Source organism: Poecilia reticulata, chromosome 23 (genome assembly GCF_904066995.2).
Source record: "Poecilia reticulata chromosome 23, P_reticulata-male-v2, whole genome shotgun sequence".
NCBI classification, from domain to species: domain Eukaryota; kingdom Metazoa; phylum Chordata; class Actinopteri; order Cyprinodontiformes; family Poeciliidae; genus Poecilia; species Poecilia reticulata.
In genome coordinates, this window is record NC_088852.1 from 4,832,253 (window position 1) to 4,859,530 (window position 27,278).

At 39.4% G+C, this 27,278-nt stretch overlaps 1 protein-coding gene across 4 annotated transcripts in view; it reads left to right on the forward strand.

Annotated features, from left to right (window-relative positions):
- The window catches only part of syt1a (synaptotagmin Ia), a 160,581-nt gene that overhangs the window by 27,331 nt on the left and 105,972 nt on the right, over nt 1-27,278 (forward strand). For 3 of the 4 annotated variants that reach the window (XM_017302823.2, XM_008400456.3, XM_008400449.3), the window contains exon 2: nt 23,296-23,351. The gene's annotated coding sequence lies outside the window, so the exon portion shown is untranslated. Of the gene's footprint in view, nt 1-23,295; nt 23,368-27,278 lie in introns of all 4 variants that reach the window. The other variant, XM_008400453.3, reaches the window with a different exon arrangement.

A 27,278-nucleotide genomic window follows, 5' to 3' on the forward strand; every position in this document is an offset into this window, starting at 1 on the left:
GTTGGGCCCATGATGCTGAAACTATACGGGCCCCACATAGTGTTGCCCATTTCCAGCCCATCCCCAGTTAGCCCACATAAAAAAGGAATGGGGCCTACATACCCATGCCCAGGTCAAACCCATGAACGGTCAGCCCATGCTATCCTTATGTGGGTTCAATGTGGTCAGCCCACATGGGCTGCCCATGTTGGGCCCATGATACTGAAACTATATAGGCCCCAAACAATGTTGCCAATTTCTGTCCCATCCCGTTAGCCCACATAAAAAAGGAATGGGGCCTACATACCCATGCCCAGGTCCAACCCATGTATGGTCAGCCCATGCTTATCTCATGTGGGTTCAATCCGGTCAGCCCACATGGGCTTCCCATGTCGGGCCCATGATACTGAAACTACATGGGCCCCTCATAGTGTTTCCCATTTCTGCCCCATTCACAGTTAGCCCACATAAAAAAGGAATGGGGCCTACATACCCATGCCCAGGTCCAACCCATGTACGGTCAGCCCATACTTATCTCATGTGGATTCAATACAGTCAGCCCACATGGGCTTCCCATGTGGGGCCCGTGATAGTGAAACTATAAGGGGCCCCAAAGAATGTTGCCCATCTCTGTTCCATCCCCAGTTAGCCCACATAAAAAAGGAATAGGGCCTACATACCCATGCCAAAGTCCAACCCATGGACGGTCAGCCCATACTTATCTCATGTGGGTTCAATGCGGTTAGCCCACATGGGCTTCCCATGTTGGACCCATGATACTGAAATCACATGGGCCCCAAATAGTCTTGCCCATTTCTGTCTCATCCCCAGTTAGCCCACACAAAAAAGGAATGGGGCCTACATACCCATGCCAAGGTCCAACCCATGTACGGTCATCCCATGCTTATCTCATGTGGGTTCAATGCAGTCAGCTCATGTGGGCTTCCCATGTGGGACCCATGATTTTTAAACTACATGGGCCCCTCATAGTGTTTCCCATTTCTGCCCCATTCACAGTTAGCCCACATAAAAAAGGAATGGGGCCTACATACCCATGCCAAGGTCCAACCCATGTACGGTCAGCCCATGCTTATCTCATGTGGGTTCAATGCAGTCAGCTCATGTGGGCTTCCCATGTGGGACCCATGATTTTTAAACTACATGGGCCCCTCATAGTGTTTCCCATTTCTGCCCCATTCACAGTTAGCCCACATAAAAAAGGAATGGGGCCTACATACCCATGCCAAGGTCCAACCCATGTACGGTCAGCCCATGCTTATCTCATGTGGGTTCAATGCAGTCAGCCCATGTGGCCTTCCATGTGGGGCCCATGATACTGAAACTACATGGGCCCCTCATAGTGTTTCCCATTTCTGCCCCATTCACAGTTAGCCCACATAAAAAAGGAATGGGGCCTACATACCCATGCCCAGGTCCAACCCATGTACGGTCAGCCCATGCTTATCTCATGTGGGTTCAATGCAGTCAGCCCACATGGGCTTCCCATGTGGGGCCCATGATTTTTAAACTACATGGGCCCCTCATAGTGTTTCCCATTTCTGCCCCATTCACAGTAAGCCCACATAAAAAAGGAATGGGGCCTACATACCCATGCCCAGGAGCAACCCATGTACGGTCAGCCCATACTTATCTCACGAGGGTTCAATGCAGTCAGCCCACATGGGCTTCCCATGTGGGGCCCATGATTTTTAAACTACATGGGCCCCTCATAGTGTTTCCCATTTCTGCCCCATTCACAGTTAGCCCACATAAAAAAGGAATGGGGCCTACATACCCATGCCCAGGTCCAACCCATGTACAGTCAGCCCATACTTATCTCATGTGGGTTCAATGCAGTCAGCCCATGTGGGCTTCCCATGTGGGGCCCATGATTTTTAAACTACATGGGTCCCTCATAGTGTTTCCCATTTCTGCCCCATTCACAGTAAGCCCACATAAAAAAGGAATGGGGCCTACATACCCATGCCCAGGAGCAACCCATGTACGGTCATCCCATGCTTATCTCATGTGGGTTCAATGCAGTCAGCCCATGTGGGCTTCCATGTGGGGCCCATGATACTGAAACTACATGGGCCCCTCATAGTGTTTCCCATTTCTGCCCCATTCACAGTTAGCCCACATAAAAAAGGAATGGGGCCTACATACCCAGGCCCAGGTCCAACCCATGTACGGTCAGCCCATACTTATCTCATGTGGGTTCAATGCAGTCAGCCCATGTGGGCTTCCCATGTGGGGCCCATGATTTTTAAACTACATGGGCCCCTCATAGTGTTTCCCATTTCTGCCCCATTCACAGTAAGCCCACATAAAAAAGGAATGGGGCCTACATACCCATGCCCAGGAGCAACCCATGTACGGTCAGCCCATACTTATCTCACGAGGGTTCAATGCAGTCAGCCCACATGGGCTTCCCATGTGGGGCCCATGATACTGAAACTACATGGGCCCCTCATAGTGTTTCCCATTTCTGCCCCATTCACAGTTAGCCCACATAAAAAAGGAATGGGGCCTACATACCCATGCCCAGGTCCAACCCATGTACGGTCAGCCCATACTTATCTCATGTGGGTTCAATGCAGTCAGCCCATGTGGGCTTCCCATGTGGGGCCCATGATTTTTAAACTACATGGGTCCCTCATAGTGTTTCCCATTTCTGCCCCATTCACAGTAAGCCCACATAAAAAAGGAATGGGGCCTACATACCCATGCCCAGGTCCAACCCATGTACGGTCATCCCATGCTTATCTCATGTGGGTTCAATGCAGTCAGCCCATGTGGGCTTCCATGTGGGGCCCATGATACTGAAACTACATGGGCCCCTCATAGTGTTTCCCATTTCTGCCCCATTCACAGTTAGCCCACATAAAAAAGGAATGGGGCCTACATACCCAGGCCCAGGTCCAACCCATGTACGGTCAGCCCATACTTATCTCATGTGGGTTCAATGCAGTCAGCCCATGTGGGCTTCCCATGTGGGGCCCATGATTTTTAAACTACATGGGCCCCTCAAAGTGTTTCCCATTTCTGCCCCAATCACAGTTAGCCCACATAAAAAAGGAATGGGGCCTACATACCCATGCCCAGGTCCAACCCATGTACGGTCATCCCATGCTTATCTCATGTGGGTTCAATGCAGTCAGCCCATGTGGGCTTCCATGTGGGGCCCATGATACTGAAACTACATGGGCCCCTCATAGTGTTTCCCATTTCTGCCCCATTCACAGTTAGCCCACATAAAAAAGGAATGGGGCCTACATACCCAGGCCCAGGTCCAACCCATGTACGGTCAGCCCATACTTATCTCATGTGGGTTCAATGCAGTCAGCCCATGTGGGCTTCCCATGTGGGGCCCATGATTTTTAAACTACATGGGCCCCTCAAAGTGTTTCCCATTTCTGCCCCATTCACAGTTAGCCCACATAAAAAAGGAATGGGGCCTACATACCCATGCCCAGGTCCAACCCATGTACGGTCAGCCCATACATATCTCATTAGGTTCATGCAGTCAGCCACATGGGCTTCCCATGTGGGCCATGATACTGAAGTACATGGCCCGTCATAGTGTTTCCCATTTCTGCCCCATTCACAGTTAGCCCACATAAAAAGGAATGGGGCCTACATACCCATGCCCAGGTCCAACCCATGTACGGTCAGCCCATGCTTACTTATGTGGGGTTTAATGCGTTAGCCCACATGGGCTTCCCATGTGGGGCCATGATACTGAAACTACATGGGCCCCTCATAGTGTTTCCCATTTCTGCCCATTCACAGTTAGCCCACATAAAAAAGGAATGGGGCCTACATACCCAGCCCAGGTCAACCCATGTACGGTCAGCCCATACTTATCTCATGTGGGTCAATGCAGTCAGCCCATGTGGGCTTCCATGTGGGGCCATGATTTTTAAACTACATGGGCCCCCCAAAGTGTTTCCCATTTCTGCCCCATTCACAGTTAGCCCACATAAAAAAGGAATGGGGCCTACATACCCATGCCCAGGTCCAACCCATGTACGGTCAGCCCATACTTATCTCATTAGGGTTCAATGCAGTCAGCCCACATGGGCTTCCCATGTGGGGCCCATGATACTAAAACTACATGGGCCCCACATTGTATTTCCCATTTCTGCCCCATTCACAGTTAGCCCACATTACTGCTGAATGGGGCCCATACATTTGGCCCACATGGGCAAACCCATGTGGGTCCCATTTCAGGTTACCATATCGGTCCCATACAGTTAGCCCAGATAAAACCCATGCCCACTCCTAACCCATGTAGCCCACATTAAACCCAAGTGGGGCCCACCCATGCATGCTGGCTGGGCTAGACCACCGGGAATCTCCCCTGATTAACGAAGCCTGGACCTCGTCTTCACTTTTTGGGAAAATGATGTTTAGCCTGCCTTAGAAACAGAATGACTGAGCTGAAAACTTATGAGTAGAAAGGGTGAAGTCTCTTTTTTTGTTATTCTCTGTTGTATTATGATAAATCTTAAAGAAGGTTGTTATAGAAACTCTTACTTTGCCCACATTAGCTGCTTTAACATGGAAAAACTGCTCAAATAAATTAACAATGACAATATGCATTAGAACATTTTTTGGTAAACTGTCATTCTTTAAAATGCCTGTTTTATTTTCTAAAGCATGCACAAAAAATCTCTGATTATAGAGCTGAATGTGGTAATTATCCTCACTCTGTCAGGCAAATCTCTCTGAGATAATATAGCAACAGCTTTCAAAAGCTGTCATTCATCTAGCAGACACAAATGTTTCTATATTTGATGAGCAGAATAAACTTGGCTCACTTCTCTGTGCAGTGCATTTCATATAAATTCACATGGGGCCCCTGGAAGCATAAGGACAAGTGGGTGAGATGAGGGGGATGCTGCAGTTGTTGCTGACCAGAATTGTTGTGCCATTGTTTTCTTTATATTTGTGTTCAAAAAGCTAAAACCACAAAGCACCGAGTAACGGTGTGGTTTTGGAAATGCAGCTTGATGGCAGAGCTACACTCCACCCCGCGTGTATGCTTGTTTGTGAGTGCAGTCTGCCGACATCCATTTCCTTCACTTAGCGTTAATACATTGTATTGAACAACAAGCATGCATGCTCCAAACAGAGAGCAGAGCCAAATAAGCATGTCTAATATAGCCTAGTATTTCTAAAATGGGAATCAGTGCTTCCAGAATGTCTGAAACTGTTGGGCTTATCAGCCTTGATGAACGTCAGAGAGCACAGCTCATCCTTTCCTCATAGATTTATAGGAATTGAAACCAAAGGACTCATATGCTACTAAAGTGGATATGGATTGATACTATTTACACACCCTGGATCACAGACACACATGTGGAGGGAGAATTAAGCTGTGATCAGCCAAACTATGAACAAACGCTTTGTTCATATTAATTTGCACCCCTGTTAACGATGTGTAAATACCCTAAAATAAATGTCTTTCTTGGTAACGACATGATTTTATGTTGAATTAAAAATACCGTGACTTTATTATAACAAGTCTGGTGTGGTTGACACTGCTTGTGTTATAGCCCACTTGGACAGCCGCCCTCAAACTTTGCTCACTATGTAAGGTGGAAGAAAAAACTCAAACAAAATTATTTATCAAAACAAAAAACAGCAAATATGTGAGTATTAATTAATACTACACACATTTTTAAAATTATTTTTAATAGAGGAATTTTATTAATTTAGGAATAAGAGTGCAAATGCACATACATGGTTCAGTGTCTGTACATGTTTTGTTGTCAATACACATTGGAATAGTTATACATTCTCATGCAACATCCATATAACTCTTTAAAGAATAAGCAGGATTTTTGGAATAGCAGGGGAATAATGACAAATTTAAGGTGCATGCTGTTCTTCCTCCTCCTGGCCGCCCTGCCGTTCTTTTGGCTCCAAATGAAGCGGTAAAAGGTCAGAGCATCCTTTGCTTCTGTAGGTCATTACATTTTCTAATGGCCTGGTCAGATTTTGCCCCAGTTTGGTGCTGATAATGTTTGTACTTCTGCAAACTAAAACACATTTTATGTTTGTCTATTCACTTTTTTGTACATTCAAGTCATGTTTTTAAAAGGTGCGTGATTTTTTATTTATTTATTTTTGTTGTGGTATCTGTTCCATTACCCTAATTACTTTGATTTTAAATGGGCACAAATACCTTCATGAGAAACTAGCATACATGTATCTTTTTGACAAAATAATAGTTTCACTTTCGGACAAGAGCATGTTCTCTTTTGAAATGGTGTGCCTGTGTTTTTTCTGTTTTTTATATTGTTGCATAAATACATATAATTGCAAGATTTGTTTTAAATACATTTTGTGTGCGATAATCTGCATTAAATGCCTCTTTGATGACATGCTGATGAGTTGCATCTACATCCTCTACATTAACAGCTTTTTGCAGCACTTGAAAAATAAAAGATATGTTTTAATGTTAAGGTAGACTCCATATTGGCCTTAATCTGCATGCATTCGTTGTTCAGTTTCTATTGCAACATCTCTGAGATGCTGTAGCCCCACCTGCTGTACAGGAGCTTACAATGTCCAAGCGATGTTTAAGTCAGAGTGAGGAGAAATGGAGGTTCCACGCTTCTGCTTCAGTGCTTTGTAATTATGCATGCAACTGGCACACTTCAAGTTATTTATACCGTGGAGTGTGTTGCCCAACTGCCATGAATCTCCTGATTGGTGCTGCTGCTTTTCTAGGTCAGACTGTGGATCACAGGCATGCTCAGACACAAATATTCTCTTTCTCTCTCCCACACACAGCCAAATGCTTCCACTGGGGAAGGTGATGTGCGTTATTCGCCTGGTTGCTCCTCTTCCTCCCCAATCCAAATATAAACATGACTCACAGCGAGCAATGGCTCTTAACAGTGACTCAAGATGGCGACATACCTTCAGCGGTTCTTCTTGAGGTCTGACAGGTCCTCTTGCCCCCATCAGCAAGATAGTTTTTCTTCTCTCTCTGTCATTTACTTATTCATCTAGCAGCTTGGAGAGAATCCTAAACTTAGCAGCACTTTACTGCCCGTCAATGAACGGATGATCGCCGACATTGCTTGGGAATAATTTATAGGTAATAAAAGTGCCACCGCCTGCTGTTATGTGCTGTTCAACGACCCCTAGGGTGGCGATCAGGCTGGTGCTCATCTGGCAGCTGCAGAAGCAGGATGGATCTTGGTTTTACCCCATTGTGTCTTTCCATTTATCCCTCAATCAATATTTTCTGCTTAAATGTTTAATTTTTGGAACAAAACACCCAATGATGTCTAAGTAACTGAAGTTTGTTATAAACATTCTGAATTGGTAAGCACAATAAATCAGCCCAATTTAATGAATCTTTGTACGTTTCTGAACTGCAGACCTGAATTTCCACATAAATTCCTAAATTTAAGTTTTAGTGTTATGCATTACTTAAGGAGTTGGAGATGCCTTTAGATATCCTCATTAATAATGACATTTTTCTACTTAATATTCTTTAAGGACATTAAATGTCCATTTTAATTTACTTGTTTTAAATCCCCAGCTATAGGCAAACCTCACATAAAATATTAACAAATTTAACTGTGGACTATTTTCTAATCCTCCATCTTCTTTCTTCCCATCATTTATCCAGACCCTTGGCGTAAACAACAACCTTTTTCTACATAAGGAGACCAACTTGGTTCTTTAATTCCCAACTTATCATTTGATTCCTTTAGTACTTTTTCCAAACAATAGTAAACAAACCTAATGTTGTTTTCTGAGCAGAAGCAATGGCCATTCCTAACTAGTACCACTATTAAAGCCACCTAATCCGCCAGTTTGACTTAAGAAATTTCAAACACCAAACATTCAGTCGAGCTCTTAAACTAACTTGATGTGATTCAGTAAAGTTTTCTTTTAGAGCTTAAGCATCTTACCACCTGCACTGGTTTCCTGTGACTAGTCATCTATTTGTAGTATTGATCTCAACTTTATTTGAACTTTATTGAAGCTTGTTGGACTGACTGCCAGCTTTGTCACAGTATTGATCATCTCAACCACCTGCCAGGTATCACTGCTATCATTTTGGCTTTGAAGATTATTTTTCTGAGTTGTTGCTTCTCTATTGACATCATCTGTCATTATTTAGTGTTGTAAATCTTCCTCCTTAAGCCTTAGAAGTAGAAAAAGAAAGACGTATTCATTTCATCTTTTCAGTGTTACATGATCTGTTTCAGATCAAAATCAATTCCATTGGTATAACATGTTCTCATATTCTGACTATGATGCACTTTCTTTTTTTAGCCAGGCTTTTCAGGACTGGACACTAAAATTCAGATGCCTGAAGGAACCAAGCCTTAAAATGCTCCCTGTCACTTTTCATTTCCAGTCTTTTATTAACATTGCACGGTGTAGAACAAGGAGAAAAATATAAGATTTTCTGCTATTTGCAGCAGAAATACCATAGGATACAACTGGGTTCATGATGGGTCCAATCATACTTATATTCTAGTTGAACCTAGTTATCAAAAAGTGCAGGTATAATTGTTGCTTTTGAGAGATCTTTTAGACCTTCATTTTGCAAATAGTCTATTTTAGTGGTTTCTTGTTTCTTTGCGTCAGGAAGGACTAGATAGCTTTTTTCCCTTAAATAAAATCCTATTTTTATTTCTTAATAAAAATATGATTTATTAAGCTTTTATAAACCCAGGAAGCATAATTATGCTTCCTGGGTTTATAAAAAGCTTGTTTTATAAGCTCAGGTTGTTTGTCTAGTATTAAAATTTGCTTAATGACCTGAAACATTTTAATACCACTTAAAAGCTAAAAAAGAATAAACTTGTAAGGGGGTGGACAAATACATTTTGAGGCAATCCCATTAGCGATTCACAGCGTTTTTATGGAGAACAATGTTGAATTTGTCATTTTTTGTCCTAAGAGTGAGTCCTTTTCACAAGTTTTCAAAGATAAACTTTGACCAAACATGAGTGATTTAGAGTTGGAAAAGTAACAGATTTTCTTCTTTCATAATTGTATGTTTTGATCCCATCAGTTATACTTAAAGCCTACATAAAAAAACAAGTTTCATGTAAACAAATACATCAGTGAGCAGCTTGGTTAAGCTTTGACTTTTTATATTTTTTAAGGCAACTACAAGATGTATATCCCACCATCGTGCTATTGCTCTCAGATGACACCCTGTATATGCTAGGGGAAATGTCATCCGTCTGTAGCAAGTTTTATTTTTTTCACCGAAGCGCTTCTAATTTGGAAAGCTACCAGCTCCAAGCTGGTCCCATATTTCACCAGCAAGGCGTAGAGTTATTGATTGGGGAACCAACAGGCTCAGACAGTGGAGGGCACCTCTGTAGACCTACCCACAACCCACTGGGAGCAAAGCAGTGGAGGACTGAGGCAGTCCTGTTAGCGAGCTGGTGAGCAGCTGTTATCCCCTATTATTTCTCTGTTTATCTGTATTCAGGGCTTTTACTTCCTTTAGCAAGATTCTGTTGGATAAAGTCCCACTTTCCGTCCTGCATGCTTGAGTTTAACTAAACTGTCATTCTGTTGAAAATACAGCAAAGAAGGGAGCAGATACTTCATAGGAAGTACACAAAAACCATAACACCAGTGTCAAATTTGACAACAGTTTTACAATAATGAAAACAAAGCATTTGACAGTGGATGTAGGTGAGGAAATATCCATGTCTTCAGTGACATACTTAAAACAATGTGGTATAAAAACTGTTGCGAATTCACTTTTTTTTTCGATTCATGCCACCTTTGTCACATACATCCATAGACATGCTCCAGCAGAAAAAAGCAGCTCCATCCAGTGAGGACGAGCTGATGTGGTGCAATGGGCCACCTTATGTAACATGTATCTGGTGGAACTGGAGCAGAAAACCATGAAAACCAATAACTGAATCCCCTCTTTATCCTTCCGGTGAGGGCTCCTTACCTAAACGCTTGAAATAAAAATTCTGCATGTACATCTGCAGAAAACGTAATCACAAAACATAATTATACTTCCTTATGTTTGGTTGGTTTCAATTTCATTAAGCACTAATTAGCAATCAATACATGATTTTCTGAGAGGGCTCTGTTATAGCACAGGTAATTGCTTCCTTTGATGTCCTGAAATGCAAATGGAGTAGGATCAGTTCTTAAGTTGTAGACTGAAGCTGAGCACGGCGGCAGCAATAAGAGCTCTTTGTTTACCCGGCGTTGATAATGAATGTCGTGTGGCACTGGGAAATAACAGTCCTCATTTTGGCATTTCCTATGGACATGCCAAAATGATTCCCTTATTTCACTTTCTAGATTTGGTGCATTATCACATAGTTTCAGTAAAAAAGACTTTTTACTGCTTTGGCTTTGTTCAACCCTTCATTTGATATTTTTTGATGCCTTAAAGGAGTCAAAAATTGAAACAGTTTGTATTTTATGACATGGTGTAAAGAGGGAATGGTATTGATTTAATGTTCTGAGCTGCTCTGAGTAATGACTGTAAGAGCTGTTTAAAAACACTTTTCCATACTGAATAGGCAGCTGATTACAATCACGACAGAGGCACCGCTTTACCATAACATTTCTCAAGATTTGTTTATTTTAAAAATTGCTCAACAAATCCATAGGTCAAATTAGCATTTTATTTCTTGAAGAAAACACCAGGAGGGATATTATGCATAATTTTCCTGAATTATCCTGAATTTTATTCTTCTGAAATCAAGATGGAGAACCTCCCCTATGACGACTGACATTACTGAACAGAGTCTCGCTGTCTTGTCTGCAGCCCTCTGCTCTGTTAATTATGAATAATGGACATGAGCGAGGGAGGGAGAGTCCCTTCTGGCAGAACAAAAAGACAACTGATTAGGTAAGGCAGGCTACGTCACAAAAACGAATGTTTTCAGACTTCAGTCCATCAGAAACAACTACCGCCCAAAACTAACCTATTCCATGAGCGCCAATGGTTGAAAATCAGGTATTTCATTCAGAGTGACCCTGATCATTTGATGGGCCCCCACATACTTGTCCTGTTTATACATTATGCATTCACTAAGACTGCACCAGCTTGTATTGTATCTCATTAACCTGTAACTGCATCCAGCTCCCCAGCATCGTCGTTTTGGTTCTTTTCAAAGAGAACTTACAAAAATGCTTAAAACTGTCAGAAACTCGAGACCTTTTTGTTCAGTTTGGACTGGCAGATGATGTGCTGCTTTGACTCCTTCATGAAACAAGAAGGGTTATAAAAGGCTAAAACAGCTGGAGATTCGGGATACTGAGTTTTCCATTGTGACGGGCCACTGGCAGAGTCTGGATGCACCCTGCTGGCTTCACAGCCTCCTCAATTGGAAGTGGAAATAGTCTGTCACTTTGAACTGTTGTTGCGCTTCAATGAATGCGGTAAACCCGACTGAATTTTTCTTGTAATCGCTCTCATGTAAGCACCATTCCTGTGTTCCTGCTGTGCCAATCAGCATCCCCACATGTTGGTGCTAGACTCTTAGTCAAAAGAACAACCTGTTCAGTCTGCAAAAATCCTTCTGTTGGTTTTTAGCTTGACTTGTAGATTGGCTGTATTTTTAGGAGGGTTGTCTTTCATTTGCAGGCATTAGTTCGTGAAGAACAAATTACTGTGAACCCCTGCCTACTTGTGGCAAAAATCTGTATTTTCTGATTTTTCTGTAAAACATAACTCAAAATTGCCTATTCTTAGAGTATTTTCATCAACCATATATTATATATTAAAGACAAAAACAGCATGGGAAGCTGAAATACCTAGGTGCAATGCTACTTGACAAACTGTTGGGTGGAGCTTACAAAGCAGAAAAGGAGCACCATTCAGCTGATTGGCTGTAGCCTGAGATAAGTAAAACTGTAGATGTTGGCTTCTGCTGTGGTGCTTACATGGTTACCACTGTGTGTATTGATGCATTTTAAGGTTTATTTGGTGCTTTAACTACTTAAATAGGCAGTTGTAAACATTTTTGAAGGAGTCTCAAGTATCCCCACTGTATGTTGTTTCTAGAGGTTCATTTTTTAAATAACCCTTTCCTTTCTTTGTCCTATGTTGTCTGAGATTGAGTTGCTCAGGAAGAAACGGAAATCCTTTTCCTCACCAGCTCATTCTGAGGATTCCCCGGCCAGTAGGGAAATCTATAAATTTCCTTTGTCCCAGGGTCACCTCACAGTGGAATATGCCCAGAACTCCTCAGAAAGAAAATGCCTCAGAGGCATCCTGATCAGACCTCAGTAGAGTCATTTCTATGTAAGCAGAGCGGTAGAGCAGCAGCTCTACTCCAAATTCATCGCTGTGTGACGGCTGGATGATGCTTGTACCTTGCAGTCTGCTCTCCAGGTGAACGTGATTTTATGGATCCTGTTATTTGAAACTGGATATTCTTACTCACACTGCAGCCAGGCAGGCACTTGCTTCTTTTCACGGGCTTTATAGGATACCTAGGGTTGCCTACTTCTTATTATTTTTAACAAATTGACTCCATCATAACTTTTTAACTCGTCAATATCAGTATGCACTGTAAATTGCCGTCATAATTCCTCTCCACGTAGAGCTGTGGTTGCTGTGAGATATCTAGGAGAAATGACCTTTCTACTAAATTACCTTTTTAGTTCTTAAATTAATTAAAATGATGTGCTGTTGGATGATGGAAAATTTTAACCATGGTGCCAAAATCTTTGTAACTGAAGTCTATTTTTGAGTAATCTTGTAGAACTCTGCAGACCAGAACATCCTGTCTACTTTGGAAACTATTATGGCAGCAACATCTAATAGAGATGTCTAATCTCATATTTAGGATGCTGGATCTGTTTTTCTTCATTCTTTCTTTTCTTGTTTATGCCATAAAAACAAAAGTTTGTATGCCATATGTTGGCTGCAGTGGTGAATTATGTTTTTAATCCTCATCTGAAAAGCGTATTTACCTTCTTTGTCTGTGGAACATGGTCAGTGCTTGCTGCAGGGAGCAAATCTCTTCAGAGGTTTACTGTATTGTCTACAGCAGGTCTAATTCAATTAATCCGTCCTTTGCTGCCAGCTACATGTCCCAGTCAAACCATGCTCTCATCAAACAAACTTGATTAAAACAGTCTAATCTACGTGGCCACAAGATGACGCAGTTTGTGTGTGCATGTCAGTGCGTTAGTGTGTCCAGATATAAAAGAGGACTTTTGTTTATCCAGTTAGGTACTGACAGCAGGCCACAAACACGCTCGTAGGGCTCTCAGGGCCACAGACATTGACCTCAGTGACAGAACCACACTCTTAGTATCAGCTTAAAACACATGTTGCTTCTTCAGTGTTCATGCTGGTACAACTTGCCTGCTTCTGAAAGACGTACTATTGTAAATGTTATGATAATATCCTGTTTGATACAAATGAAATTTTGCTAGTTACTAAGTTGAAAATGTTCCTAGAGTCTATTTTTATTTATTACAAAATCTCAGAGACAAAGGTTACATTTTTACAAAGTTAAACTTAAAATCTCCAAGTTAAACTTTTTGTGTGGGGGGGAATCCATCCATGCATCCACAAAGGCTCTGTTTCTACTCCTCAGAAATTTGGAGAAATGTGGAGTTTAAGGCTAATATGACTGAATTTTCTTCTGGTATGTCTATGTGAGGCCTTGAAGCAGGCAAAGAAGACAGTTGGCATTTAAGGTGATTACACAAAGACAGAAAATACAGACATTTTCAAAGTGAAAGAAACAATCTGCTTCAATATGCTGTCACTTTTGCCCCACAATGATATCGCCATGCTTGACACAGTGTCTGAAAGTCGTCTACTGAAAGAAATATCACATTCGATATCAAAGTTGCATGAAACATAAACATCACATTCTGTCTCCAGTTGATTTCAGCTCCAAATTGTCACATTTAATCAGAAAACAGACATCTGTGGAAAAGTAAGATAAGAGTTAAGACTAGGCATCTGAACATTGTTAAAATTATTCATTATTGTCATATTCAAATGTATACTGACTTAAAATTTAGGAAAATATGGATTTTTTTCCTTTATATCTGTAAAATAGAAAATCCCATGCTATAAGGAGTTTAATCTACATAGTTCGTTCAGGAATGTAACAGAACATTTTCAGAAATGTTTAACCAGCTTTTGAGTTTCCACTTGCATGTACTAAATATAAGGAGGAGACAGGAAATCATTGTTGGCCGTGAAATGACATGGAAACCAAATTTAATTTGGGCTCACCTGAAAGATTCCCAAAAACAGAAACTGTGTAGGATGAAAACAAAATTAGCCGTTTCCTCCTCATTCCCCCTGTTTCACGACTGAACCTACCCACCACTAAATCAGAAACTAATGAACTGAATCTGAATGTGATGTAGAGCACGCGTCTGAGATCTAATAGTAGAAAAGGGCAGAGGTAACGTTTAAACAAGTAGTTTTTCTTTTTCTTTTGCTCAAAAATTACAATAACAAAGCCTCTCTGGAAAGGCAGTTTATTAAAATAAGGTCTAGTGTGCATGGATTTAGTGTGACAGAGAGCAATTTTTGCTGCTTATAAGCTCACAATTGTCTGTTTCCGTTTGTCCGTAATGAAATGGCTGAGAGAGACAGTCGCAGTTATCTAAATGACCAATAAAGCAATTCTTGTTCAAGGTAATACCCTCTTTAGTCTTTTTTCTTATTATTCCCACTCCCTGTGCACATTTTTCGTCTGTTAACTTATCTTGCATGTTTTAGCTATTGCACTTGTCACATCATATCTTGACACATCCGGCAGCCATAACAGAGTCTGATGGCAGAAAATGTATTAAGAAAACTCAAACTCTAGCTGTAAAAGGATGGATGTATTTTAAATCCAGTGAGTGATGGCTCTTTTTATAAAACCCCCTGATTTTCTGCAACACAATGGAGGAAATTCATCAAAAGGCACAAGGAGGCTTTCAGTTTGCTGCTAGTTGCAAGAAAACAATACAGCAACAGTAAAAAGCATGATTTTAAGCTTTTTTACAGCCAGCAAATATTTTAAATGGATGGTAATATTTGCAAAATGTTGTATGAGGGCTTTTGTAAAATGGAAGACGTTACACATAAATAGTGCTGACAGAAATGTTTTTACTGGATATGCATGATATTTTATATTGAAAATCTTTAAAATTGCATAATTTAATATCAGATTGTTGCATGCAACATTGCAGATGTTTAGTCCTCAAATGTCCTGCGATTGGTATAATTGTCTCTGAGCTGAAGTCTAACTTTGGGCTCCCACATCCCGACTCTCCTTGACTCAATGGTTCACGCTAACGAGTGTTTCCAGGCAACCATTAAAACTGAGCTGGTAAAATCAGTGCTGGCAAAAAAAAGAAGAAAAAAGACCCTGCTGCTTAGTGAGATCTTTTTCTTTTCTTCCCAACTTGCTATTCATGTGCCATCTGTGTGCGACAACAGTGCCTGTTTTCACATTAACATCATAGAGGTGGCTCTCTTCTGCCAAGATTTAATTAAGTTGTGCTCTTAATTAGCCACCATCTTGAAGTCATGTCTTCAGTAACCTGGCTGATGGGGAGGAAGCAGGAGAATTTATTTTTTAGTTTTAGCTCTCTCTTTTACCTAGGTGTTTTAATATTATGTGCTGATGTACAGGTGCATCTCAATAGGTTTAAAATGTATTGAACGTTTATTAATTTGGAGTCAGGAACTTGATCCCTTTTCATTATAATTGATGGAAGAGATGGTTTGAACTTCCTCGTTCTCATTCTTTGCTCTTTAGTCCTGCTCTGCATCCATTTAATCAAATACTCCATGTTGTAAAAATGAGACCTTGTTGCCATGGTTACACATTAGCGAGACAAACATTTTCCTCAGGTAACACAATCACGACACCTCTGGTTCTGGGATTGTAGCCTTTGTGCACAATGCATCTATATGTACTGATTAGCATTGATTCCACTTAATGCAGTGGTTTCCCCTGTTGCTTGTAGCCTTTCTCTACCAGTTTTTTCTTCCACTAAACTTTACACATGTGAATTACCCTTCTGGTGGTGTTGGTGATGGGGCAGTGAAAGGTCAGCAAGCTAGCATTTCTGTATTTTGAATCCCTTTTTCAGTTTGGTGTAGTATTCCACTTTTCTGATAATTAACTTTTTTAATTGACTCACTAAAACAAATGAACTTTCCGTTGAAAGTGTAGATCAATGAAACACATCTGTAACATTACAACATCCTGTCAGGTGGTTTGGTACTCCCGTGCTAGATTGAAAAAAAAAATGTGAATATGCTGGGCATGTAGTGTTGCCAAGTCCAGATTATTGCCAAAATTAAACATTTGAAATTGTTGAAAACAATCCCATGATGGATTAAATGGTTTCCAGAGAGACTTGTTGTGGCAAATGAGCCAAATACAACTCAAATTAGCATCAGCAGCAAATAATCCACATTCGTTTTGCACCTGTTGAAGCCAAATAATGCAATTTGATTGCATCATTATCCAGAGTGCAGCATCTGAGTGCTATCATTCAGTGTGATTGTGTTGCAATGAGAGAATAGAATCTTGAACAGACATAATCAGAGAGGAGGGGAAACTAAGAGATTTAGATTTACTTTTCAGATTGGCTCATCTTCTATGAACATATTTCTCAGTGGTTGTTAAAGATGTATACAAAAACCTTTAGTAAAGATGTGTAAGTTATTGCAGTAGCATAATCTCAGCAATAAAACTTGTCTATGTTGAGGGGAGGGGATCAAATAACTTGTTACCAGAGCTTTGCGGAGCTCAATGACGTTGCACTTTTTCTGACTGAATACATTTAGTTGAATTTTTCGGTGTGACATCTTGCCACTCCAATAAACTATAGTTTTTAAACCTTTTTCTTTTTTTTTTAACAAGTAAGGTTTTGGATTGTGAGCCTTAATCCACACAAGATTTTTTTTATGTTTTCTGGAATGAAATAAAGTTTTTCCACATTTCAACATCCACTTGCCTCAGCAAAATGCAACAGAGGTTTTTTTTTTATTATTATTTATTATTAGACATTGATTAAAAAAAGCCTGGGATCGAAGTTGAGCAAACTCTGTAAACTCATTAAAATTCAAGGGCAAAGCACAGGAGAGGGCAGGCTTAGCAAACGCTGTGTCATCATCATGCAGAGAGACCATCTGAATGTTATTCCACCGTCTGATTCGAGTGCCAGTTCCAAGGTCGTTCTGCTTTACCCGGGCAATTATTGAGGTAGTTTGGGGCTCCAAGCTCAACACAAACATTTCATTTATGCAAGAAAAAGACATTTCAATTCATTTACTGAAACCTTAATAGGTTTACCTCATTTAGTCAATATTGTGTGCTCGCATTTCTTCCATTCTTCCAGGTTGTATTGCGGTCATGATTAAGCAGGCTGTGGCTCCAAGGTAACAGCTATTTGCTTGCTCCTTTGCAGAGAAGCATCTTTAAAAGGAGGTGCTTCCAAGTAAATCTAGCCCCTTCTGACCAATCAAAGATAGTTGAATGTAATTTGAGGTTGCCTACATGTAGCTTTAAAGTTTTGTTAATCGACTGTTCCACCCACGTACAGAGTAGATATCTGGAAAAGCCTTTTGTTTGTCTAAAGAGTAAAGGCATGTTCATAAATCAATGGTACTTCTGTTTTCTGACCTTCTTCTGTTCTCTCTACAAACAATTAGGCCAAATATGTGAATGCACTGCTTTGGTTACGCCTGTTTCATATATTCCTGTCACATAATAATTTTCATTTTCACACTTTCAGTTTTGATCGTGACTCTTGTATTTTCAGCTAAGTAAACAGGCAAAAATGCAGTTTATTACTATCTGTCATGCAGTTTAATCTGATGACAAAGAGACATCTCAGGCAGCATAATTAGCAGGCAGAGCATTACAGGCTTTCTCTCGCTCTCACTTTTTATATTTAATTTTTTTTCTCATTTGACTTCGGCATCTGCAGCACCAAGATTATCGAATGTTTTGATGTCAACAGAGAAACGTTGACTGACAGGCCCGGCCAGACTGGAGCACCAGATCATATGGTAACTGACAGCAGAGGCCCATTCTTTATCCTCTGCACAGAGTAAACAAGGCAAACAAAGAATTTAATTATTCTTTCAGTCTCTGCAGAGTAGGACTGACTTGCAGGAGAGAATTTTGCTGGGCCATTTCTCCATTATCTTATTGTTAATGTGTAAATAGAGCTTGAATACTGATACCTGGTGCAGAGATCATTCAAATTTCCAAAATTTAATAATCAGATAATCAAGCAGGAGAAATTGCCTCCAGGGGGCAGGCTTCTCAGCATTTTCAGTCTAAAATCAAAAACATCCCTGCATTTAGCTTATTCAGATAGGTGAACTCAGTTTACTGTGCAATATATCAATCAAATTTTATTTGTATAGCACATTTCAGCAGCAAGGCATTTCAAAGTGCTTCACATAATTAAAATAAAAACAGCATGTGACATTTAATAAACAGTGATAGTTTGGCTATCAGATGATACAATTTGGAGTAAAACTAAATTGCATTTAATTTTTTCCATCACAAAGAAACCTATTATTCTAGCCTGAATCTAACAAGTACAAACTTGCAATGCTGTCCTTAAATATGAAATGGTGTAAACAACTGAGAAACAGGGGTATACAAGACAAAGTCACATTACAGTCTCATTACATCCCACAAAATACAAGTGCCCCTGTGCAAAGGTTTGGCAGGCAGAAAGACTATTCATCTTTCTGCTATTTGCTAACAGCCTTGTTGCCACACTCCTGCCAAATTCTTCTGAGCCGAATTCAAGTGGGCCTCAAATCTGGCTGTAGTCGAGGCTGGCCGTCTGGAAGGCAGGACGAGTATGAAAGAGGGTCCATCCAGTCTTCATACTGCATAAAGGTAGATATAAGACTGGGAAAATGATCAAGACGTCTTAGCAGTAATATCTCCATGCAGGATATTGGCTTTGTGCCCCTGCTGCCGAACAAAAAAGTCACTATTGTTCCCTAAACACTGGTCCTCCCTGGCTTCTTATTAAATAGATGTGGCAATTTGATTGTCAATATGAGCCTGAAACTAATAATGTGTGTTTGTTTCTTATGAGACTGCAATCCCCTTCGTATAGCGGTATTGCATTGTTCCTCAGTGCTACACAGGAGAATATTAAGTTCCTTGGGTCTCTACAGTATGATTGTAGAATAACAAATGCCAGAAGTATTCAGAAATCATTGATGCAGACTTGTAAATCAAGTTACTGTGACTTTTTTTTTAACCCAAACAAACTTTCTTTGACAGCACCCATTTTACATAAATATAAAATGGAGTTGGATAAAATGCCAAGGAGTTTTCAGTGTTGTTTTTAATATGCTGTAACCTTTTAGAGAGCAGTTTTCAATAAACGTGTGAAATAGAAATTTATATTGCACTTAAAAGGTGTTAGGAAAAAAGTGAAATTTAAAAATAATCAACAGTTAAAACTCATAATTACAAAACTTTTTGATGCATTTTAAAATTTCTACACAATTGTGAAATGGAATATTTTTAAAATTTATTACAAAATGACCATCTGAATGGTGTGGCGTGGATCTGTAGTTAAATCCAAAATGTTGGCCCATTTTTTGTAAAACGGCTGAAGCTGGATAAAAAGCATCCATGAACATAAAATCTGATTCTCTTTTTTTAACTAAGCCAGTGTAACATCTGAATAGACTCTGATCTAAACCATTTGATTATGTCTCTGGCTGTGCATCAGATGGCGATTTTCTAGCTGGAAGGTGAACATTTGTGTCATTTTCAAGCTTTTAATTGAAGAAATTGGAATGTTATAATCATTAAATCAATTACATTTCACATTAATTCATATACGTCTATGAGTTGGTGTATTAAAGTCTCAGTGTAATAGATTTTCACCAGCTCAAACGAATGCCTTTTGGATTCTTTTGTATTTTAGGATTTTTGTCTAATCTTGCTTTAAAAATTAGTAGTTTCAGCCAATACTAATATTAATAGTAGCTTTTTTCTAATTGTGGAAGCAGTGGAACTATTTTAAAGACTCCCAGAAGTTATTTGCAGATGTTGGAAGAACTTTTAGGAAGACTGGGTCAACTTCACACACTCCCTTAGTGTGTGTGACTAAGACTGAGAGGTTTCATAATAATGGGGCTAAGTAGGAAGTTTCATTGAAGTTTAGCAGAGTTGCCTCTAGTCTGATGAGACAGAGCTCTCCAGAACCAGTGTGCAATGTCAGAAGACCGTGCTCTGCTCATTAACTGGCTAACCCCTGGAATATCCCAGTGATGGGTCAATGATGCTGCATCTGCTGTGCTTGGCTTTGTCCGCAGCGTTTCCTGAGTTTTAGCATTTTTTCAACATAATTACTTATCATAGTTAGGCAGTTTGTTTTCATTTGAAACTGAATTGGTGATTTGCTGTGTTGATGTCTTGTTTCCCTTGATTTACAAAAAGCGTCAGTGTCAGTGCATCCTTAATTCATTTTTCTTACAAACATGGAGTTTTTTACAAATAGAAAGGCTTTGCAGCTTCTTATTGCAAAGATGCTTTGCTACAACAAAGAATTAATGGACAAGTAGTTATGCATGATTGGAGTAAATTTATCTTTTTTCTGTAAAGTGTCTTGAGTTGCTTTGTGATATGAACTGGCCCTATGTAAACAGAGTTGAATTGCATAGCCAACTCCAGCTGGCTTCATCTTGATCAATACATTTTACAGATTTTTGAATCTTGTTCAAAAAAAGCCAATTTTACTCATGAAACTTTAAATTGCTTTAAATGTGGTAGTGGATGAAAAATCAGTTTGCTGATTCTGTCATTGGCCTCAAAATGTCACTACTGGTAAACCTCCAGCTCCTCTGCTTATGTAACTTACCAAACTTGAAATGTCGGATCTTCTTCATGCAGCGTTTGGAGCTGACACAGAATATGTGCATGTAGCGACATTACCATTTTACATATCACTCAAGACCTGCTTAATAGCTTCTTGACAACACTCTTGACATTAATCTAAAGACGAGCTCTGACAGCGCCATGGTAAAAATGTCTGTGCTCCTTTTCAAGGTTGAGAGGATGAATGTTTGCTGGGGATATTGCAGCCGAGGTGGCAAGATGGCTGAACTTATATCTTCAGTCAGAACAACAGCTAAATTGGTAGAACAACTTCTTAGGAAACTCAGAAAAATAGTTAAACCTTGTTATTGGTTCAGTGAAGTGCTATAAATTTAATTAGATCTGAAACAAACCCTGAAAATGTATTTTTCCTCCTCCGCCACTCAAAGAAAAAAGACCAAAAAAAGGCAGCGTGAGAAGTGTTTTTCAATTTTATCGGACATTAGAGACTTCTAACTTTATGAAAGTAGTGTTTTTATATTAATTTTGTTTTATATTTACTTTGAAATAAAACCAGAAATATATTCGATTGTGATGGCGCAGCTTAGCGGCGAAAAAGAGTAATGCAATAAGTTATGTTTTATGATCAAAAAGTGAATAAATGCAACATGAACTCCATTTTCCCGATGTCCTCAAACGTACCACATGTCTGAAGCAACCAATCAGAAAGCATTGTCGGCCATTTTGTCTGACTGACCATTTTGTCAGACGCATACAACGTGGAAATAATGAAAAAAAAAAAAAAAACGCCTGGGAAATTGCCTGCAATGTGCTGTAAAAAAAAAAGTATACTAATTAGTTTTTGACTATGTTTGTACACACGTTCTTAAAATTTACAAAAAGTTTCATTTTAGGCTGTAAAAACGATTCAATCAATATTTTTTTGAATGTTATAATAGTACAAATATCATGATTTTTTTTTACTCAGATTTTGTTTTTGTGTGTTTTTTCATCCAGTGGGATAATGCATTTTGTCAAAATTAAACAAACACCGTAAAATCATGAAGCTTAGGGTGTGCTGAAAATAATGATACCAAACAAGGAAATGAAAATAGTTTTTATGGTGAAAATAAAAGGGTAAATTCAAAATTATACCAAAACGGCCATTTAGACCCAAGACTCCATATTAATGGTCACCTCTGTTATTCGTCTTTTGCACGTTTCAGGAAACTTGTTTTAAGATATAATCATCTGTCGGACCCTTAGTTATTGTCACTTGTGGTTAAGAGTTTTTTCTCGACTCTTTTCCAGGAAAGCAAACATGTCTTGAGGCCTTCGTCGCCCGGCTTATTGGGTGTCAATGACTGCCAGTGAGCCTGACTGGTATCCCCAGGCATTTGAAGTCTATTTTAAGAGTACGTGTCCCTGGAGGTAGACAGAGAGTTGTTTGTTTTTCAGGCCCACATGACTGTTACACATTCATGAAACACCTTTTCAGTAAAAGCACAGAGTTGGCTTTGAAAGCCCTCCTGCTGTCTGCTGGTAAATATCAGCTGCTAATTAGTGCCTGTTTATATCTTTCACGGCTTCATCTTTTGGAAGATAGCCGGCCCATTCTGGTACAGATTTTTCTGCCTTTTACCAATCGATGGACGGCATTACTGCTGTCTTCTGTCTCTCTCACTTCTCCATCTGGGGGTTTCTATCAAAGGAAAGATGACGCTGGACATTGTAGGGTTAAATCTTCATTTTCTGGTGAGAATTTTAGGATAACTGGCAGTCATTGATTTGTGGGATAAAATAGAAAAATGCCCATCTCTTTTTGTGCTTTGAGTGTTTTTATGAGGCATATAAATTTTACCCCACCTGACTTTTTAAAATTTAGTTATCAACCCACTAAAATTGTGCTGATCTTTCACCCTCTGAAATTAGGGACTGCAAAAAAAGTTCCTAAAATTTCTCCTTGATGTTTCTCTGATTATCTGAAACTTTACTGAGACTAACAAAGTGCTAAATTGTGTGAAAGTACATGTGTATGCTTATGCAAGATGAGTTTTTATCTGCCTTTTAAAGAAATGTTAATCTCAGTATTTCAGAGTTTTAGAGCTGCATAAGAAATACCTCATTACTGACTTTTCTGTTAATTGTAGATATTCTACATTTTCACTGGCACTGAAGGGTTTAATTAGTGGTTATTACTGGTTAACTACTGTTAAAAAAAGAACAGCTCCAGGCACAAGGTGATTTTATTTAAAACTCAAGCTAATTGTGCGTAGCTAATGCTGGACATCTTAGTTAGGATCATACAGTGACAGTGGTAATTTGATTTTCAGTACAGCCTGCTGTCTGCATGGACTCATTTGACACATCGCCTTAAAACATTTCTTGAGCCACATGTGTGTCGTCTTCTCTGTTACTCAGTGGAGCCTGGTTTTTCTGCTGTCAGGGTTTCTGGGTGTTTGTGATAATGACGCCTGTGTTTGTTTTTCAGTGGACATCCATCTGGAAAAAAGAAGCCTGAAAAAAACTGCTCAGACTCAAGAACCTGTGAGTATGCTCTAAGGTAACTCTTCATCAAATCTCATTAAAGTCCATTTGTTAAACAACCCCAAATGGCATTTATTTAAATTTTGTAGCATATAAAAAAGGACAGAAAAGGTCTAATTATTTTATTTGCACAATATGACATCTTACCCTCTGTTTCCCCATGACGCATGCACACAAAATCAATCAAATCGGTGGATCCTACAGGGAGTCAGGATGCTTGATGGCCTCTGGTCTCATTTGGGATGCAGACATTGTCCTGTTGCTTCCTTTAATGAGATCTGGAGGCGTGCAATCTAATATTCACCAGTGAGGCTCCAACATGGCCCCTGAGCCTGTAGCCAAGAAAACTGTGTGTTAATTCAATGGAGTGAAGTCAGCTGTGATCAGAGCGACTGAAGTGGCCATTCACTCCAGAGGCTGAGAGCCACTGACTTTGTTTGAAACACGATGCACAAATACTCTGCGGCTTTGTTTATGCCTCGCTTAGTAGGTTGGACTTTTGCATAAATATTTCAGTAAATATTATTCACAAAGAGCTGCTTTGGGCCTGAACAAGCGCAGGTGTGGGATCAAAGGTACGGCAAGTCTGGCTATGAATAACAAATACAAACATTTTCATGAGCGAGAGCTTCCCTTGAACCGACTCAAATACCAGTTTTTGTGAAATATTGTGATATGAAAGCTTTTATTTTCATTGTTTTGTTGTTCTTTGAAAGTAATTGCAAAAGTGTGCATGCCGCTTGGTTTTCTTTTAAGCTTTTTCATTAAGTCACATCCATAAATGTGAAGGTTTTTCTTGGAATTGCATGTATGCATATTCTGCAGTATCCTTCACCTCACATTAAAAGCTTGCTCATTATTAAAGCTGCTGCCATTATCAGAACTGATAAGTAATCAAACAGAAAACAGTACTGAAAATGTATTACATGTCCAGAGTGACAATCAGTCCACTTTTAGTGTGTTGGCATGCAGGATAAAGTCCTGCTGAGGCTGTCAGTGTGGGACTCAATTGCTTTGGGCTTTCTCATATGTGTGAAGATAAGCTTATTGTGGCGTTACCAAGATAAAGGGCTTTGCTAACGACTTTATCTCAATTTAAAGTCCATAATCTAAGTTGTTTTAAAAAAATGCAGATATTTAAGTTTAAATATCTTCAAAAGCATCAAAATGACTACAAGTAGAAACGATAATAATCTTATCAAGTCTTTGTTTCTACTCATTTATTGGGATGAACTGATAAGAGGGACATATTTTAGACTTTTGAAAGGTGCCAATATTGCTAATTATTTATGTGATATTCAGTAGCGAAACATCAATTTCTTTTATGCTGTTGATGATCCTTAAATCTGTCTCAGCTGTCAGCAGTGATTGATGGAGTTGCACTTCCCACCTCCACTCGGCTGTGTTTTCTTCTGTTTACACCTCATACCTAATCTCGCTTCCAGAGATCTCTCAGCCTCCTTGCATTAGCAGACTTATTAATCATCCTTCATGGTATATGATTGAGTTAAAGCCCTAATGCTGGTTGGTTATTCAGAGATAGTGTTTTTATTCTCTAATAAATTCCTTCTGGTTTTGAATTTTTGTCACACTTCAATTTTTCAGATCATCATCCAAAATTTATCAAAGAGTAACTAGTATCCATTAAAAATCAGTCTTCACAGGGTGAATAATTCACTAAGCAGGAACAAAATCTATTAAAACTGAGTAAAAAAGTTATCTATTTAAAAACCCGTAACACCTCAAGCACATACGACAACGGGCAATATCTTTGGAGCGCTGGTCCCAGAGCATAACACTACCACCACCATGTATGATTGTTTAATGCTGCTTGTTTTGCACATAAACCACTCAAAGCTTTCAACTTTTCTCTCAACAGTTCACAAAGTGTTTTCCAGCAGTTTTGATAATCATACAAATGGTTTTTTGGCAAATTGTAGATTAGTTTTTCTGCTTTTTTGGTCAGCAGCATTTCGTCTCCTGTGTGCTATGTTGGCCCAGTCACTCTCTTTCTTTTTGTTGATTCATGAACTTTGACCTTAACAAAGGCAAGTGATGTCTTCAGTGCTCTAGACATTGTTCTCGGTTCTTTTGTAACCTCCTCGATGAGTCATTGATGTACTCTTTGTATAATTTTAGAAATCTGCCAACTACAGGGAAGGTTTTCTAACGCTGCATATTTTCTCTCTTGGCTCTCAAGGCCATGTTTAAAGCCTGAAGTCTTAAAAATGACTTTGTAAAGCTTCTCAGATTTATAGATGTCACTGCGCTTCTGAATTTTTTTAGATGGAGGCGCTGGGTGTTGCTTTTGGAGCTTGTTTATCCTACTTCATGTTGGCAGTCAGGTTCTGTTTAGGTGATTTCTTGATTCTCCATGTTGGGCAGTGATCTGGGCCAGGCTTTTCTGATGAAACTGAACCAAAAATGTGGGTGATATATAAAATAGAGTTAGAAAGCGGGGCAGTGTATTGTTTTATTTCTCTTAGAATCAGGCCGGATTGATTTAGACGACTTTCCCTTTTATTAAAGGATAATTTCATTTGAAAGGTTCCTGCGGTTGCACTGATGCATGTACTAAATTATTAAAATATAAATGTTCTTCGAATTGTTCTTTACTGACCTGGAAGCATTCATAAACATGGCCTGTTTCGTTTTTCTTAACACCTCTATTTAGTAATTTTATGTTGTGTTGGTTAGGGATTTCCGGGATTTGTTGTGAAGTTCATATTACCTCATAAACCTGCTGATGCAGTTTTCATCAAACCCTCTTAAAATGCTGAAAACAAGGCTCCAACAAATAGCTGACCCATTTTGCAAATGCACATTACTTTTCTAAGCCATTAAGATGTTCCATGGAAAGTTGTATAATTGGTTGTAGTGGTTTTGCGGCTCTCTGATTTGTGTTTTACGGCTGTTAATGCATCCAGTTTTACCACAGTGCTGTTTACTGGCGAAAAAAGTTTTTTAATCTGACTGCTGTTAATATTTTAAATTCATTTATTGGTCATGTAAAAGCATTTGTCACATAAAAAACAAACTTTCACTATATCCAAAATGATTCAGTTAAATATTTTTTAGGAAAATGCAGCATAAAACGAGAAAATAAAGTTGTGGAACCATCCAGCGTTATCAGCTGGTTACCTGATAGTGGAAGTTACCAAGTGATTCCATTTGATGGGTAGTTTATATGTAAAAAATTATATATGCTTGATGCTTTGACTCGATAAACGGAAATCTGGAGTGGAAAACAACTAGAACAAAATACATTCACTTCTAAAAAAAGATTCACAGCTCTAAGAAGAGCTTATCAGCTATGATTTTTAGGTTTATGGCAGAAATAATCTGCTTTTATGACATTTTTATATTTCTAAACAAACCTCCAAATAGTTCCAAAATAGTGAAATACACAAAAGATTTAAAAGCATAAAAAATGCCAGACCTGACGTTGCAAGATTTCCTCCAGCTCTTCAGCATATGAGCAACCAGGCGTCTGTAATTTCCCCCGATGACGACGGCAGAACCCAAACCCGGTCATGTGTGTTAATGCTTTCGGCTTTTTCTGCTTTGAGGTGCATGAGGTTGTGTCCAAAATGCTTACAACCTTGGTAATGCGCTTTCCAGTAGAGATTCTATCTTTAAATGAATGAATGATGCACGCCAGGTGGTCATGACACAAAAAATATGGAAACTTCAAACTTTGCCTTTATTTAGTCAGAATAAAATAATTTTATTGTTCTGTTTACTTTTGTTTTACATCACCAGATCACTGTAAAAAGTGATGACAAGGGGAGTCATATTTACAATCGGAGGGAAACCACATTGCATATTTTCCTTCTTCTTTGAAGGAGTTTGACTCACAGTAATGGTTTGACTCCACACTTTAACTATTTACAAAATACGTGCATTTTGATCTCATCTAATGAATTA